The following is a 2,190-nucleotide window of genomic DNA, read 5'->3' as shown; positions in this document are numbered from 1 at the left end:
CCTGCCTAGCACCCAAGTAAAAGATGGTCCCTGACACACTCCTGGCTTGTTTGTGTTCTGCCATGTTGCTCTTGCGAATTGGAGGTGATTGAAACTCCTCATGAAAACCAGTGTGCAATGAGGAGACAAATTGTTTAAGGAAGGCTTCATTCTTTTTTCTTGATCAAGTGGTCTGTTGCAAATGCCTACCACAATATCGGCCTCCTCTTTAGCCATGATGACAAACTCTTGGTAGGCCTGTCATCAGGGCTTTTTCTACTCCACTTAAGCTTTGCACATTCAGACTACTCCTTTGTGGGCCTCCCTCCTCCCTCCATTTTTCTTCCCTGCCTGCCTGCTAAGCTTGTGTCCATCCCCTGTAGCACGCCAGTCATGCAAGCTATTCCATCCTGTTCCTGTCATCCCAGCGATGTCACAGCATTGCGACTGCACAGACTTCCTCTTCTTTATTCTGTTGCACATTTGTTTGTGGAAAAGGACCTCAGATGATCCCAGTCATCCCAATTTCTTGCAGCAACAGATGTCCCTTTCTCAGATTCTCCTATGTGCACTCCCTACAACTCCCATGAACCTGCAGGCTTTGGTCTCCACAGCCAACAAACCTAGTTTAAACTCTTCACAGGGTTAGCAACCCTGTCAGCAAAGACAGCTCTGAGAAGTTCCAGGCACTCCCTGCAGCCTGTATCTGGACAACCACATCCTCTGATTTCTCCAGTACACTGCAGTAGCCGCTCTGGCGAGTGCTAAGGACTGCATCTGGTGGCTTGTCACCATCATCACTCTGTCCTCAAGCACCATCTACAGCCTTACTGTTCACCCTCTTCCACTAACTCCTTCCTGTTCACACAAGCTGGTCACCGTGGTCCTTAGTAGCTAAGAAGGAAGATGAACACAAGCCAGCGCTGCCCTCCCATGCTCAGCAGGCAGCTTCTCAGCTCCATTTCTCTCACCTTATGAATGCCAGCTGCTCCCCCCCACACCGCATGCTGGCTAGGAGACAGAAGCCTGACATGCACCTGCTTCATCCCCATTATATTTCCTGCTCAGTGTGCAACTCCTCACACTGCTTTCTGTTCTCAGCTGTAGCTCATTCAGCTCATAAACATCAGGTCTGCAATTTTTCTCCTGCACTGTGCTTTACAAAGCTTTTCTGAGGAGCTTACAAAGCATTCTGTTCCCCTAGGCTGAATGACACAGTTAGACAAAAACCTCAGCACTAAAAGCAAACATTCAGTTCATTGAACAAAGCAAGCATTTCCCAAAATAATCTTTTAATTTTATGTTCAACTTTGACATAATCTCTCTGCCGTTCTTGACTACTCCTGTACCAAGATAATGCTTGAAGACTGAACCAGTAAGAGAATAATGTTCCATCCTCCTCTTCCTGTACTTAAAGGCTCACTATTCATTTATTGACCATTTTTCCCTAAAAGGTACAATGGACTTAGCTGACTGAGGCAACTCATTACAACGCTTAGGAGAGAATACTTTGTGGTACTTCTTTGAACACTGAGGTACATACTTATATTTTGCCCTCTGAAATTTTAGAAAGAGTAAATGATTTGGAAAAAGCTACACAAGTTTAGAACTGTGACTGACTTTAAAGATATTATGGAGACATTGTAAAGAAGTGATGCACTGTACATGCAAAGACAGCTAAATGTATTTTTCGCATTATCCCATATAGATATAAAAAAAAATAATCACAGCCGCAACAAATTTTAGTGCCCCAACAGCCCCAAACCAGAAACTGTATGCTAGAGGTCACTGGGCTTTGGGGCTCCTTTTTTTGGCGTCTCATTTTCATCAGGGGAATGCAGTACTGTACATACACAAAGGAACTGACACTTTTTGATGTTCATTGCAGTTCTGCCAGAGGTTCAGTCCTTCAGTAACTCAATGACCTTACACAATCTAGTTCCTTTTTTTGTAGACATCAAGACAGTCCTGTTGCAAGTTAAGTTTTTGAAATACTGCATTCACTATAGCTAATATATAGAGGATTTAGCTTCAGGATGAAGATCACTTACAAATGTACCAAAAGTGCATCGCTTATGATTCAGTTCAACTTCTCTCTTGACTATACCTTACAAGGAAAATACAAAACCAAAGAGACCTACCAATAAGGATGCATCTGGCATTTCCTCAAATGAACATGAAGCATGGTACTCACCTTGCCGAGATTTAATT

This window comes from Mesitornis unicolor, unplaced genomic scaffold (assembly GCF_000695765.1).
Source record: "Mesitornis unicolor isolate BGI_N332 unplaced genomic scaffold, ASM69576v1 scaffold13500, whole genome shotgun sequence".
NCBI lineage: Eukaryota > Metazoa > Chordata > Aves > Mesitornithiformes > Mesitornithidae > Mesitornis > Mesitornis unicolor.
This window is presented reverse-complemented; position numbering follows the sequence as displayed.